Source organism: Meriones unguiculatus, chromosome 17 (assembly GCF_030254825.1).
Source record: "Meriones unguiculatus strain TT.TT164.6M chromosome 17, Bangor_MerUng_6.1, whole genome shotgun sequence".
Classification (NCBI taxonomy): domain Eukaryota; kingdom Metazoa; phylum Chordata; class Mammalia; order Rodentia; family Muridae; genus Meriones; species Meriones unguiculatus.
The window spans coordinates 4,052,534-4,069,027 of record NC_083364.1 but is presented as its reverse complement, the minus strand read 5'-3'; the positions used below and the strand labels follow the sequence as shown (position 1 = coordinate 4,069,027).

Sequence of the window (16,494 nt, the reverse complement as noted above, 5' to 3'; positions counted from 1 at the left end):
TCTGGGTCTTCTATTTGATTCCATTGATCCACCATTCTGTTTCTATGACAGTCCCGTGCAGTTTTTATTACTGTTGCTCTGTAGTACAGCTTGAGAACAGGGATGGAAATAGCTCCAGAAGATATTTTATTGTAGAGTATTATTTTAGTGAATCTATGTTTCTTGTTATTCCATATGAAGCTGAGAATTTTTCTTTCAAATCTTTAAAGAATTGTGTTGGTAATTTGATAGGAATTGCATTGAATCTGTAGATTCCTTTTGGTAAGATGGCCATTTTTACTATATTTATCCTGCCAAGCCATGAAGATGGGAGATCTTTCCATCTTCTGATATCTTCTAATTCTTTCTTCAGAGACTGAAAGTTTGTTTTATAAAAGTCTTTCACATGCTTTGTTATAGTTACACCATCATACTTTATGTCCTTTGTGGCTATTGTGAAGGGTGTTGTTTCCCTAATTTCTTTCTCAGCCCTTTTGTCTTTTTTATACAGGAGGGCTACTAATTTTTTTGAGTTGCTTTTGTATCCAGCAACTTTGATGAAGGTGTTTATCAGCTGTAAGAGTTTCCTGGTAGATTTTTCGGGATCACTAAAGTATACTATCTTATCATCTGCAAATAGAGATACTTTGACTTCTTCCTTTCCAAATTGAATCCCCTTGACCGCCTTCGATTGTCTTATAGCTCTAGCAAGGACTTCAAGTACTATGTTGTAGAGGTATGGAGAGAGTGGATAGCCTTGCCTTGTCCATGAATTCAGTGGGATTGATTTAAGTTTCTCTCCATTGAGTTTGATATTGGCTATAGGCTTGCTGTATATTGTCTTTACTATGTTTAGGTAAGTGCCTTGTATCCCTCATCCCTGCAGGAATTTAAACATAAAGGAATGTTGGATTTTATAAAATGCTTTTTCAGCATCTAAGGAGATTATCATGTGGTTTTTTTTCTTTTGGTTTGTTTATATGGTGTATTACATTGATTACATTATATTGAACTAGCCCTGCATACCTGGGATGAGGCCTCCTTCTTCATAGTACAATCTACAGATTCAATGCATTCCCCATTGAAATTCCAACAGATTCTTTATATACTTTGAAAGAAAAATCATCACTTTCATGTGGAAAAAAAAAGAAAAACCCTGGATGGCCGAAACAATCATAATCTTTCAAAGAACTGGTGAATTCAAGCTTTACTACAGTACTGGTTACTGTACACAAACAGATGGTAATGCCCTATTGCTGAAGACAGTGACAGCTACACAAATCACTGTAATATGGAGATATTGAGCTAGTGCCTACTTGGAAACTTCCCTTTCACTGACTAGTGTTTATGGTTCTAGAAGGTTCTCTGCATGTCTCCAGAGTAGAAAGGCAAACACCAAGCCAGTTACAAACCCTCTGATCTCCAGTGGTGCCCTGCTTGCAAGAGGCACTAGTACAGTGGCACAAAGCTTATGGGGTTTGGTATAAGGTCGGCTCCATGTGATAGAACCTATTCCATACTGGACTTAGTTGGCCATGTGTCTGATACTTGATAAGCTGTGAACATAGGGGGAAACCAATTACTAGTTTGTAATGTAGTGATAAAATGGGTCCTAACACCAATTTCCTCTACTCATAAATCATGATTCAGCAATAGCCCTGAATAGCATGGGTTTTTTAATGCCCTTCTCACCTCTCATCTTACTATGAAACTTCTGATGGAATTAACTGTAGTGATTATCAATGGTTTTCATGAACAGGGCTGTTGACACAGGCTGGGGACCAAATTTTCTCCAGAGAAAATTGTCCCTAGGGCATTTATGTCATGGACATTAATGAAATTCTGGCTGTGTGACACTAGAAACCACGGCCATAATAACATGTTTTCTAACTTGTGTTGAATAAAATGTTTCAGACTCAGATGCACATCTCAAGGCCAGGATGTTTGAGATGTATCCAGGGAGCATGGTGCAGAATGGGAAGAGGGGAACTAGGGAATACAAAGGTAACCCCAGTGCCCATTTAGTGACAATAATAAAAGAGGCACCGAGGTGTTAATGTGTGTGTGCTGTTTGTTGGCATGAAAAACTTTTTTGACCTCTGCTCAGTCTTGGATCTTGGAAAATATGGGGAAGCTGCATACTTTCATTATTTCCTTCTTGCTCCTGAGCTTTTCTCTCATCTTGTGCCATTTGACGGAAGCCAAATGCTTTTGGAGAATAAAACACAGTGAAGATGATGGAGATTTGCGAACTGACTGTCTATTTTTTCTTTACATGTATTTGGATCTTCCTGTAGAGGAAGATTTTTATAAGAATCTCCTTGATTTCAGGTAACTCATTAGCATAAATGTCATGAATTGGTACCTGTGCCTCCATAGTGAAAGTCTGAGGGTTTCTGTCCTGTGTTTCCCTCTGTAAAATTAAGAAGTACATAAAATTTTCTAATTACATTTCCTGGATATTACAGAATTTCCTGGATATTACAGATATTATTAAAGCCACTACAAAGTCGAGCAAGTGGACTTGAGGTATGTGGAAGCATCTTTTGGGTATGTGCCCAGAATTGATATGGCTTTTGAGGTAGATCTATACCCAGGTTTCTGAGAAACTGTGAAATTGATTTCAAAAGTGGTTGTACAAGTTTGAATTCTTATCAATGATGGAGGAGAGTTTACCTTGCTCCAACTCCTCCCCAGTATGAGTTGTTGTTGTTTTTTTTTTAATCTTAATCATTTTGGTGGGTATAGGATGAAATCTCAGAGTCATTTTCATTTGCGTTTCCTTATTAACTAAGTATGTTGAACTTTTGTTTAAGTGTTTTTTGGCCATTAGAGATTCCTCAGTCAAGAACAACCATTTAAAAATATCAGTCCCTCAGGATTGCACTCACTTTATGTGTGTTCTTTCGCATACACTGAAAATAAGATAAATTCAATTTATTTTTCTCAGCACCGTGTTCCAGGTAACTCACCAAGACATTATGGTGACTTAATTGCCTGGGTGGTACAGCAATATCTCCTCTGAAGTCAGACTGACATTGGCTCATATCTTACTTCTGTTTCCCACAAAAGCATCATTGCTTCTGGGGGGGTATTCAGCAACCTCAAATAAAAGAGACTAACCAAAAAGAAAAAAGGAATTCTGTTTAGCTCTGTACCTCCTTTTTAATCAGGTTATTTGGCTTATTTATATCTGGTTTCTTGAGTTCTTTCTATATTAGATATCAACCCTCTGTTTGATGTGGAGCAAGTGTAAATATTTTTCCATTCTGCAGGCTGCCTATTTATCCCATTGATGGTGTTCTTTATCTTGCAAAAGGTTTTCAGTTTCATGAGGTCTCACTTATTAATTGTTGATTCAAGCCTGAGCTTTTGGTGTTCTGTCCAGGAAGCTGTATCCTGTGCCAATGCATTCTAGGCTATTCCCCATTTTCCCTTATATTTAGTGTATCCAGTTCTGTGTTGAGGTCTTTGATCTACTTGGACTTGAGTTTTGTGCAGGGTTGTAGATAAGGAACTGTTTGCATTCTTCTACATGCAGACAATTGGGTAGACCAGTACCACTTGTTGAAAACACTATATTTTTTTCCTTGTATAATTTTGGCTTCTTTGTAAAACAATCAAGTGTCTGTAACTGTGTGGATTTATTTACTTCTGTCTTTGATTTGATTCTGTTGATCAAGCTGTCAGCTGTTGTGCTAATACCACATGTATTTTATTGTCATTGTTCTGTAGTGCAGTTTAATATTAGGAATGTTAATATCTCCAGAAGTTTTTTTTTTTAATTGTCCAGTATTCTTTAAGCCACCCTGGGATTTTTGTTTTCCATATGAGGATGAGAATTGTTCTTTCAATGACTATAAAGCATTGTGTTGGAATTTTTATGGGGATTGCACTGAATCTGCAGATTGCATTTGTTAAGGTGGTCATTTTTAGTATGTCAATCTTAGGGATTCATGAGATAGGTGATCTTTCCATCTCCTAAAATTTTCTCCATTTATTTGTTCAAACACTTGAAGTTATTGCCATACATGTTTTTCACTTGCTTAGTTAGAGTTACCCCAAGATATTTTTTGTTATTTGTGGCTATTGTCAAGTGTGTTGTTTTCCTAATTTCTTTCTCAGCCCATTTATCGTTTATACCTAGGCAGGTTACCAAATTTGTTGAGCTAATTTTGTATTTAGCCTCATCACTGATGGTGTTTAATAGTTCTAGGAGTTCCCTAGTAGAATTTTTGGGTTCACTTATTTATGTTATTACATCAGCTTCAAATAGTGAAACTTTGGCATTTTTCTTTCTAATTTGAATCCTCTTGATGTCCTTCAATTGTTTTATTAATCTACTTAAAACTTAAGATACTATATTGAATAGATATGGAGAAAGTGGACATCCTTGCCTTCTTCTGTATGTTAGTGAAATTGCTTTGAGTTTCTTCCCCTTTAATTAATATTGGCCATAAGCTTACTGTAAATTACTTTGTTATGTTTAGGTATGTCTCTGGTATCCCTAAGGGGTGTTAAATTTTGCAAAAGTTTTTTTTTCCAGTGTGTAACTTAATGGTTATGTTTTTATATTCTTTCAGGTTATTTACTATTGCCAATGTTGTTGATTTTCTCAAAGTATAAAACCTCTTTGTTTCACTGATTCTTTACATTGTTCTCTTTATTTCAATTTTATTGATGTCAACCAATAGTTTTATTATTTTCTGCTGTCTATTCCTCTTGATTGTGCTTGCTTCTTATCTTTGAGAGTTTAGAGTTGTGATATTAAGTTGCTAGTATGATATCTCTTCTCTTTTATGTGATCACTTAGTGCTATGTATTTTTCTCTTAGCCAGTTGTCCCATAGTTTTCCATATACTGAATATTTATTTTCATTAAATTTTAGGAGGTTCTTATTTTCTTTCTTTCTGTCTTGATCCCGTAGTCACTCAGTTGAAAGTTGTTCAGTTTCCATGAGTTTGTAAGGTTTTCTTGTTATTGAAATACTGTTTTAATCTGCAGTAGTCTCATTAAATAAAGGGGTTATTTCTAGTTTTGTGTATCTTTTGAGATTTGATTTATTTGGAGAAAGTTTCATGAGGTGCCAAGAAGAAGGCATATTCTTTTGGTGTTTTATGAAATGGTATATAGATATGTATTAGGTCCTTTTGGTTTATAAGCTCCAGTGTTTTTCTCTTAAATTTTTCTTTGGATGACCTGTTCTTTGGTAAGTGTGGCATGTTCAAGTCTCCCATTATCAGTGTTTGATTGTTGATATGTGAATTAGGTCTTAGTGGATGTTTCTTTTACAAACATGATTTCCCATGCATTTAAGGCATAGATGTTAAGAACTGACATGTCATCCTGGTGGATTTTTTCCTTTGATGGTTATGAAGTATCCTTCACAGTTTTGATTCATTTAGGTTTGAAGCTATCATTTTTAGATATTAGAATGTCTACACAACCTTATTTATTATGTTGTTGTTTTTGGAAATTTTTTCCTTATTGTTTATTCTGAGGTAATGTCTATCTTTAATGTTGAAATGTATTTTTTTTGCATGCAGTAGAAGAGTGGATTCTGTTTTCACATCCATTTTTTTTTAGCCTGTATCTTTTTATTGAGGAATAGAGTCTATTGATATTGAGAGCTATCAATGAACAATGATTGTTAATTTCTTGTTTGTGGTGTGTTGTGGTGTGTGTGTGTGTGTATGCTTCTTTTCTCCTTTGGTTTTGCTGGTGTATGATCATTTTTTCCCTATGTTTAGTTTATCTCTTAAGTTAGAGTTTTTTAATAAGTACCTTATGTAGGATTGGATGTGGATAAATATTGTTTATATTTGAATATAATGGAATATATTGCTTTTTATCTATGTTAGTTGAAAGTTTTTCCTGGTATTCTAAGGTGGCATCTTGGCATCTTGGAGTATCCAGCATATCTTTTTAGGCCTTTCTGATTTTTGTAGTTTTAATTGAGAAGTTGAGTATAAATCTAATAATCTGCCTTTCTATGATACTTGGCCTCTTCCCCTTGAAGATTTTAATTCTTTGTTTGTTCTGTATGCTTAGTATCTTGATTATCATGGACTTTCTTTTCTGGGAAAATCTATTTGATGTTCTATAAGCTTCTTGTACCTTTATGGGCATCACCTTCTTTTGATTGTCATACAGTTCTATTGTATGACATTGTTGATAATATTTCCTGGGTCCCTGAGCTGGGATACTTTTCCTTATTCTATTACTGTAATTCTTCATTTGGCATTTTCATTGCTTTGCAGATTTCCTGAATGTTGTGTGTTGTTGAAAGCCACGTGATTGTCTCGCCAGCAAGAACGCACACGGACACAAGGATCCTTCTGCAACAGGCTTTATTACAGTCAAGCGATGAAAGGAGGAGAGACTTAGCCCTGAAGTGGCGCTGTTTATATAAGCCCTGGTCGCACCTAAGTGACGTGTCATACCCTGATTGGCTGCTCACTCTTCACCCCGTCTGATGGCCCGGGCTTGGGCAGTGGCTTGGCGCGCTTTCGCAACCCGCACATGCGCCCTGGAGGTTCTTTACAGTTCTGAGGGCGGATGTCAGCACCACTAGATGGCGTCTGAGTCTCAGCTCTCCACATTGTCAAGAGTTTTTAGATTTAACATTTACTTTGAATGTATCTGTTTCTTCTATTGTATCTTCAATGCCTGTGATTCTGTTTTCCATGTGTTGTATTCTGTTGGTGAGGCCTGCCTCTGTAGTTTTTGTTTGCTTACCTAAATTTTCTTTTTCTAGAATTCCTTCAGTTTATGATTTCTTTGTTGCTTCTACATCTATTTTCAGGCATTGAACACTTTTATTCATTTCTTTTGTTGTTATTTTGTTTGCTTTCTTTAAGGGATTTATTAATTTTTTCTCAGATTTCTTTAAGAGATTTATTCATTTTTTAAATATGGATGTTTATCATCTTTACAAAATTGGTTTTAAAGTCTTTCTCTTGTGCTTCAGCTGTGTTAGACTATCCAGAGCTTGCTGAAGTAGTATACTTAGGTTCTGGTGGTGACATATTGGATATGTCAATTGTAGTTTACTTTTGGTTTTTAGGCATTCATAACTGACTAGTACAATCTGGGAAAAAAAAACATGGTTTGTATTTTTGCTTTAGACAAGAGACAACTACTAATGGAAACAGAATTATTGGGAGATTTTTTGGAGACAGATGAACATTTCATAAGGCTTAGTACTCAGATATATTTTAAAGAATAACAAAGAATTAGGAAGGTTGTAATGTTAAGACCAGTGTGGTTTTTTTAAATTTTTTTTTGTTATTGCTAAGTTGACATTGTAACATTTACATAGAGTGGACCAGCAAATTGAAGTTTGAATGACTCCAAAGAATGATATAATAGCTATAATATGTGGTATATTGTTTTATTGTATATATTATAAGAATATATACAATAGAATATATAAATTTTTTATTTTTATTTATTATTATTATTATTATTATTATTTTTATTAATTACACTTTATTCACTTTGTACCCTCCCTGTAGCTTCCTCCCTATCCCCTCCGTAATCCCTCCCTTTCTTCCCCTTCTCCACACATGCCCCTCTCCAAGTCCACTGATAAGGGAGATCTTCTTTTCCTTCCTTCTGATCCTAGTCTTTTAGGTCTCATCAGGAGTGGCGGCATTTTCTTCCTCTGTGGTCTGGTAATGCTGCTCCCCCCTCAGGGTGAGGTGATATATGACCATGAGAATGGTCATAGAAATTTAAATAACATTATTGATGAAAATTTACATTTGAGTGAGGTAACCCAAAATCAGAAAGACACACATGGTATGTACTTACTTATAAATAGATATTATCCATACAGTATAGGATAAACATACTAAAATCTAGTCATAAGGAAGCTAAACAATGAGGAGGACCCTAGAAAAGATGCTTAATCCTCATTCAGAAAGGCAAACACCATAGAAACTGGAAGCAGGAGAAGACATTGAACAGAGCAGGAACCTACAACAGAGGACCTCTAAAAGACTCTCCCAGCAGGGTATGAAAGCTGATGCTGAGACTCATAGCCAAACTTTGGGCAGACTGCAGGGAATCTCATGGAAGAAGGGAGTTATAGAAAGACCTGGAGAAGACATGAGTTCCACAAGGTACCAACAGAACCAACAAATCTGAGCCCAGAGGGTCCTGCAGAGACTGTAGCTCCAACCAAGGACCATGCATGGAGAGGACCTAGACACCCTGCTCAGATGTAGCCCATGGCAGCTCAGTCTCCATGTAGGTCCCTTTTAAGGGGATCAGGGTCTGTCTCTGACATGGACTCAGTGGCTGACTCTTTGATCACATACCCTTGGAGGTGCAGCCTTGCCAGGTCGCAGAGGAATATGATGCAGCCAGCCCTGATGAGACCTGATAGGCTAGGGTCGGATCGTAGGGGAGAAGGACCTTCCTGATAGGAGTAGTGGAGGGGCTTTGGGGGAGAAGAGGGAGGGAAGGTGGGACTCATAGGAGATGAGGGGATGCTGGAGCCTGGATACAAATTGAATAAACTTTAATAAATAATAAAAAATTAAAATAATATAAACTGAAAAAAAAAAGAAATTTTACATTTGAAAGTGTTAAAAACATGTTCTATGGACAATGGGCCTGTGTCGGGGTCAGGGAGGGCATTTCTCTCTTACACTCCCAACACTGCACAGCCTGTGCCCAATCCCTGTAAAAGTAGCTATGGTGGGCTGTGCCTGCAAAATGTCCCAGAGGTCATGGACACGAATAAGAAGGGCAAGGCCTCCTGGACAGTTCAGACTCCGGGTTCTCCCCAAGTCCTAGCCCCAGCCACTGGGGACTCGCTGCATGGCTGCAGCCCTCAGGTTCCAGGGGCGACCCCCCCTCTCCCCCCACAATCCCAAAACAAGCATCTCTGACTCACTTGCTGCAGCTGGCTGTTCATTGTGACTCCACACACTCTGTTCCCTGTCTTTCTGCTAAGAAGTCAAGTTCGACCCTTTACCACCAAAGGAAACAAAGCACACTTCCTCAGCCAAGTAAGATTCTGAGCTACACTTCATCAGTTCTTGCACATGCCCCTGGGCCTGGAGGTGGCTTCTTGCAGCCAGACAGTCACTTGTATCCCCAACTGCACGTGGAGAAACTATAAGGCTGAAGTACTCTTCCAGCCCCACACAAGCCTGTGCACAGCGCCATTATCACCTACCCCAAGAACCCTGAGACCATCTACAACACCACTTTGGATTACAACTTCCACAAGAATCTGAGGAGGCTTCTGTCCAGTGTGGAGCTCAAGGCTACAGAGTTCCTGGGTAGGGATGGGCCCTCAGATGAATGCAGACTCAGCTAGCTGCTTGGGGTGTACCAGCTGTTCCTACACTGCCCTGGTCCCCAGACCACCCTGGACAAGCTGTGTAGCATTGCTCTTGCACATCACCCCAGCCCCAGAGGAGTCTAACCTAGAGATACCTCTAAGCCTACCCGAGGAAGAAGATTTAAAAAAAAATCATTGCTTATAATAATAATAGAGAAACTCGGCTTCGTTTAAAAATTTTCAGATAGTTTTTTTTAAGACCATGTATGGATATGTGTGTGTGTGTGTGTGTGTGTGTGTGTGTGTGTATGTTCTGGTTGGTTGATGCAGTTTCTTAGTCTCAATGTGATGAGAAAATAAAAAGATAGGCAGAACACAAGGACAGTGACATTAGTACAGGCTGAGGTGAACTTGTCCTCCCATTTTCTGATGAAGAAAGTTGGAATCTGAAATAGGGAGAGTGAGTTATGAGATTTCAGCCATGCTTATGTTCATTTCCAGAAAAAAGTTAACTATAGTAAATTGTGATTCCCAATGTGCTTAATCTGTTCTGGACCATTTTTATTGTTGTTTCCATTTCTATTTGTTTTTATGTTAACTCAAAATCTTAGGATTTTCAAAAATCTTTTTTGTGATATTAGGGTAAAGGAACAAAAACCCTAAAGAAGATGGCTTTAAAACATAAGCTCTCTGCCTGTTATGCTGCTGTTATTTTGGGTAAAGAGGTGGCCCACTCTGAAGCACCACAGGCATCTGGTTTCCAAAGGTTGGTCCCAACTACAGGCTCTTGGGCAGCCCTAGTGTGTCTGGCATCTGCTTAACATCTCCCTGGGCTTTTGTAACTCTGCTCATAAGTATTTGGAGTTTAAAATACTTTCACTTTTTTTTTCACAAGGTAAGATGCAGAGGGCCCTCTTTTAGAGAAGTGGCATTTTGAAAGAATATTTTGGAAAAAACAAGTTTTTCTTTGTTTGTTTTTGGAGGTGGGGACTTCGTGGAAAGGGTTTTCATTGATATTGAGAGATAGTAGTGACCAGTGGTTGTTAATTCCTGCTAATTTGATGTTGGAGATGACAGTATGTATGTCTGTGTGTGTTTCCCTTCTTTTGTTTTTGCTGGTGTGGAATTATTTATTCACTGTGTTTTCTTAGGTGTATTTAACCACCTTGGGTTTGATATTTCCTTTTAGTATTTTCTGCCTGGCTGTCTTTGTGAACAGATATTGTTTAAATTTGATCTTGTCTTAGAATATCTTGTTTTCCCCATCTGTGGTGATTGAGAGTTTTGCTGGGCCTAGGCTGGCATCTGTGTTCCTTAGGTGTTGCAGGTCATCTGTCTGGTCCCTTCTAGCTTTTTAAGTCTTTGTTGAGAAGTCAGGTATAATTCTGATAGGTCTCCCTTTTATGCTACTTGACCTTTTCCCCTTTCAGCTTTTAATTTTCTTTCCTTGTTCTGTAGATTTAGTGTTGCAAATATTAGGGGTGGGTGAGTTTCTTTTCTGGTCAAATCTAGGTGGTGTTCTGTAAACTTCTTGAATGTTTATAAGCATTTCTTTATTCAGATTAGAGAATTTTTTTCTATGACTTTGTTGAAAATATTTTTTTTCCTTGATTCTGGGGTTCTTCACCTTCTTTGATTCCTATTATTCTTAAGTCAGGTCTTTTCACAGTATCCCTTATTTCCTGGATGTTTTGTGTCAGAGATTTATTAGATGTATTATTTTCTTTGACTGATGTATCAATTTCTTCTATTGTGTCTTCTATGCCTGAGATTCTCTCTTCTATCTAGTTTAATCTTTTGGTGATGCTTATGTCTGTTGTTCCTGTTCTCTTTCTTAGGTTTTCCATCTCCTGGATTCCATCAATTTGTATTTTTTTAATTGTGCCTACTTCCATTTTCAAGTCTTGAACAGTTTTATTCATCTCCTTCCACTGTTTAATTCAATTTTCCTGTATGTCTTTAAGGGATTTATTCATTTCCCCTTTAAAGGTCTGTATCATCTTTATCATATTGGATTTTAGATCATTCTCTTGTGCTTTGGTTTTATTAGGGTATCCAGGGCTTTCTATGGTATGATCCTTGTGTTCTGCAGGTGCTATGTTGCTTTGGCTCTTGTTGTTTGTGTTGTTACACTGTCCTCTAACTATCTGGCAGTCCCTGGATGTTCCTACTTGATGCTGAAGTGTTTGGCTTGGTGCCCTTGCATGTAGTTTTTAAATGAAGCTGGATGAAGCCAAGGTATCTGCCTTGGTGAACATGAGGGAATGCCCAACAATGTGGGTCTTGGAAAACTCACAGCTTAGAGTAGCTGAGCATGTTCCTGGGCTGCCTAGGTGAAGCTGGGGTATCTAGCTTGGTGGCCTTGAGGGAGCACCCAACAATGGGATTGGAGCCAGCATGCAGCTCAGAGCAGCTGGACTTGTCTCTGGGCTACCAGCTAGAGAGCCTGGACAGGTATCTTACAAACACTAAGAGATCCTAGATAACCATCCTGACTACTATACCCAGGAAAAGTTTTAATCACCATAAATTAAGAAAACAAGATATGCCATGTGCACATATCCCACAGATGATTCTAGAAGAATAACTCCAACCCAAGAAGGCTAACTATACTCAGGAAAACACAGGAAATAATAACCTCATTTTAGCATAACCAAAAGAATGGAAGCACACCTACACCACACAATAAATTGCACCACCACCATCAAAACAGGAATTAACAACCGTTGGTCTTAACTATCTCCAGAGCTCATTTAAAAACTCTATCTTATTTGGGGTGTTTAGGCCTCTACCTCCTTTCCAACTTCTCATCCCTATATAGATGAGAGAAGGTTAATGGAGAGACAGGGCACAGACATCTTTTCTTCTCCTGGCTGCTTAGGGTAGATGAGTCTTTGGGTAATATAGAAATCTCTGTCAACAGCGAACACAGCCAGCAGTCTCCTCCAAGCTTCTGTGCCCCAAAGCATTTGTCTCTGTCTGTCTGCTCCAAAGCACCACACCATCAATTTCTGGGATCTCCAAACTGCCACTCGCCACCACCACATGCCATCACTGCATGCCACACTTCTCTCTCTGGGCATTCATATTTATATTCCCCAGAGTCATAGATCATGCTCCTCTCTGTGCCACACATGACAAGTGGAAGGCCATTTCCAGCTGGTAAAAGCCACACCCCACATGAGACTATTATCAGCTGTGAACAAAAGAAAGCCCAACTACATAGAAACCAAAACATATTACATAATATATCTGAGTTTACAAAGAAACCAAAACTTACATTACTAATATTTCTCAACTTCAGTGGACTCAATTCCCCATAAAAAGACCCAGGCTAACAGAAAGGATGTGAAAACAGGATCCATTATTGATGTCTCATTTTCCTCTTTGTTTCTTTCTTTCATTTATTTGTCCTTTCTTTCTTTTGGTTATCCTTTCTTCCTTTTTTTGGTGGAGTACAGATTTTTAAATTTACTTTTATTCACTTCACATCCTCGTTGTATCCCATTCCTTCTCCCTTTCCAGTCCCATCCTTCCTAGTTTCCTCCTCCCTGTTTCCTCAGCAAAGAGGAGCTCCCTTTCCCATCTAGCCCAGCTCATCAAGTTACATCAGGACTGAGCATGTGCTCTTCTCCTGTGTCCTGAAAAGGCAGTCCTGCCAGGGGAAAGTGATCAAAAACCTGGCCAATCCATGTATGATGCAGTCCTCACTTCTTTTACTAGAGAACCCACATGAGGACTAAGCTACCCATCAGATAAATCTTTGTAGGGGCCTACGTCCAGTTTGTGCATGGTCCTTGGTTGATGCTTCAGTCTCAGCAAGCCCTTTTAGGCCCTGGTTAGTTGGCTTTGTTGGTCTTCGGTGGAACTTCTGTCACCTCCAGGTCTTTTTCTCTTTCTTCCCACAATGTAGAAAACATAAGAGACCAAACCATAATTTGGTCTTAGGCATTAGAAGTATGATCTTCATTATGGCTATTATTAAACATGATTTAAGGAGGTATTCTAGGGTGGTGAAAACATGAACATTAAAGTCAAAGAAAATGTCATGATATATGATTTTTGATGTACTCAAAATCATCAAGATTTTTCATAAGAAAATTTTAATAAGATTCATTATACTTTAATCTTTAATAAAGTATAAAGTGCCATGGATTACATATAGGTTCAAGTAGTAACTATTGTCATATTTCTCTAGAATGAGAATTCCAAGACAAAAATATAACAGACTGAATGTCAAGGGCTGTGTTCTAGTTCATGGATGACATTTATAAATCAAACAAGCTCTTTATGGATTTTCACCAGGATAAAATCTCATTTCAGAATGATCTATTTTGATGAAATCTGAAAATGCTTTCAGATTTAAAGATCTCTTCTTCCATGACTTTACATTAGGAAAGATTGCATTTATGCAGTAATTTAAAGGGGTATATTAAAAGGTTCATTTAAATTTATTTAAAAGTTTGATGTTTTCAGCATCCTCCAAAATGTTCATGTGTTTTCTTTTAGAATACCAACATAGAAATATGAGTTTATTCTGATACTGCTTTTTGCTACTGATGAAATAAACAGGAACCCTTATATCTTACCCAACAACACGTCTTTGTTATTTTCCATGTATGTTAACATGTGTTCTGATATACTGAGAGCGATAGATGAACCAAGTTCACCACAAAGCAATAGTTCATATTTCCCTAATTATATCTGTGGAGTGTCTGTATATATGGTGGAACTCACAGGACCATTATGGGCTACGTCTGTAAAACTGGCAACCTTTTCCCCTTCTCCAAAGGTGAGGCTGCATGGTCAAAAGGAGAGATAACAGCTTATTTATGTCAATCCCATGTTGTAATAGAGAATGAATAGGCAGTATGGGTTTGTGTGTGCTGATCTATATATTCTAAAGGGTTAAGAAATCAGATATGTCACTAAGACTGTTTTATTTTACAAAGAATGAATGAACTGGAGAAATACAGAAAAAGTTTGTTGAACATTTAGACTTGTCAAAAATATTATAGAATCCTATAAGAATAATATATAACATTTACAACATAATCTATTTTGTGCTTTGTAGTAGTTCTAGTAGGTAAGTAACACAGCTCATATTTAAGCATCAATTTCCAGCCAATCATATTCCACACATTGCTTCTTCTGTCCTCCATCCTTCAGATTTTCTTTGGACCATTTCATCCTATTCTGAGTGACAATGTCTGTTTTCCCCATGTCTACCAGATAGCACACAAGGATACATGTTTGCCCCATGCCATGGTCTCTTTGATGCTTTATTTTACATGGACCTGGATAGGGCTGGTCATTTCAGATGACAACCAGGGAATTCAGTTCCTTTCAGACTTGAGAGAAGAGATGCAAACTAATGGAGTCTGTTTAGCTTTTGTGAATTTGATCCCCGAAATCATGCAGTTATACATGACAAGGGCCGTAATATATGACATCCATTGCAAAAGTTGTTATCATTTATGGTGAAATGAACTCTATCCTGGAAGCCAGCTTTAGAAGATGGGTATATTTAGGTGTCCAGAGAATCTGGGTCACCACCTCATAATGGGATGTCATCCCAAGTAAGAAAGATTTCAGCCCTGACCCCTTCCATGGGACTATCACTTTTGTACACCACCATGTTGATATTCCTAAATTTAAGAATTTTATTCGACCCATGAACACTTCCAAATATCCAGTAGACATTTCTCAGATGAGAGAGAAGTGGAATTACTTTAATTGTTCAGTTTCCATTATCTATAGCTATAGCACAATGAATCACTGTTCATTCAACACTTCATTGGAATGGTTATCAGCACATAAGTTTGACATGGCTCTGAATGAAGAGGGTTACAACTTATACAATGCTGTGTATGCTGTGGCCCACACCTACCATGAAATCATTCTTCAACAAATAGAGTCTCAGCAAACTGCACAATGCATAGGAATATTTTCTGACTATCAGCAGGTAAACTATCTTACTTTGATCATGCTTAAGTTATGGTAGTTTTAAATAGCCCTAGAAATGCTCATATAAATTTGTCAGTCGTTATTCTCTCAATAGAAGGATTTCTATACCTCAAAACTTCCTAATTTAAAAATATTATGTGGATAAATATACTGCACAAGATTAATAATCAACACATGACAACATTTTTTTTGTATGAAAATCAATTATATTTTTGAAAATGTGTCTCAATATGTTAACAAATGAGCTCAATATTGGTAACTGAAATGGTAATAGTAACTGAAAACTTTATCAAAAATCCTTCATGTGACAAAAAGAAGAGAATTAGAAGAACTTGTTTCTCAAGAAAAAAATGTGTTGATAAACATTATGACATATTTTCATAAAGCATCAATATATTATGTAGACAAATAATAAAATTACATGTTTTTATTAGTTATTTTTATTTTATATATGTATACTTTATTTACATCATTTACTCACTCCCTCTATTTTTTTGAATCATTTCAAAAAAAGGCCTCTGGAGTTTTAAAATTTTATTTTATTACTTCTGTCTGCCATTTTTCATAGTAGTAATCTATTTCACTATATTTGGTAAAGATTTGTGTTGACAATGTCCACCATAAAACATGGATATGAAGTATAATAAGATTTAATTACTCATGAAATCTCTTGTATTTTACTAGATATAGTTGCCTTTTCTGGAATATATTAAAATTATTGGACATTCACATTGTTACTTTGCTTCACTGGTAGAGATATGTAATTATCTAGTGATGTATCTCATTTAGCTAACTTCTTTGCTGAAGAAGAGGGTATTTACTAACCCTGTATGAGAACTGGTGAACATGAATCTGAGACAAAATCTGTGTGTAGAGTATGACATTTTCAACATTTGGAGTTTCCTACAAGGCTTTGAATTAAAGGTGAAAACAGGGGGCTATTCCCCTTATTTTCCACAGAGCCAACAACTGCACATATCTGAAGACTTAGAATTGGCCATGGGAGCAACCCTGGTGTGTATAAAATAATTTTTTATTTTTTTTACTATTAATTACACTTTATTCATTTTGTATTCCCTCATAAGCCCCTCCCTCTTCCTCTCCTGATCCCACCCTCCCTCCCCCTTCCTCATGCATGCCCCTCCCCAAGTCCACTGATAGGGGAGGTCCTCTTCTCCTTCCTTCTGATCTTAGTCTTTCAGATCACCTCAGGAGTGGCTGCATTGTCACCTTCTGTGGGCTGGTAAGGC

The 16,494-nt window shown here is 37.4% G+C and overlaps 2 pseudogenes; both read left to right on the top strand.

Annotated features, from left to right (window-relative positions):
* Positions 1 to 2,104: 2,104 nt before the first annotated feature.
* On the top strand, positions 2,105 to 16,273 carry LOC110540715 (vomeronasal type-2 receptor 116-like; annotated as a pseudogene).
* Positions 8,589 to 9,313, top strand: LOC110540718 (refilin-B-like; annotated as a pseudogene).
* Positions 16,274 to 16,494: the final 221 nt, after the last annotated feature.